The sequence below is a fragment of the Oryctolagus cuniculus genome, chromosome 9, assembly GCF_964237555.1.
Source record: "Oryctolagus cuniculus chromosome 9, mOryCun1.1, whole genome shotgun sequence".
In the NCBI taxonomy this organism is placed as follows: domain Eukaryota; kingdom Metazoa; phylum Chordata; class Mammalia; order Lagomorpha; family Leporidae; genus Oryctolagus; species Oryctolagus cuniculus.
Window position 1 is genome coordinate 39,136,333 of NC_091440.1, and position 330 is coordinate 39,136,662.

The window sequence follows — 330 nt, forward strand, 5'->3', positions numbered from 1 at the left end:
TTCTAGTCACTGCTCCTGCTATGAGTAAGCAACTGTACCTCATCTCCGACCCATGAGTCTCATGTCTTTTGTTAACATTCATGAAAACCATTGTACGCTAACTTGTTAGTGTGTAAGTTTGCTAACCCTTCAGTCCTTGATATTGTTTAATTTCCCAGTTGGGGAATTAAAACATGAGGAATTACCACTGCATATCTATTAGAATGACAAAAATAATAATGAAAGAATCCACAACCCTGATGTGGTCAAATGCTAGCAAGGATGCTGAGCAACTGGAATTGGTGAGAACACAAAAGAGAACAGTCACTCTGGAAAAGTTTCCAGCTTTTT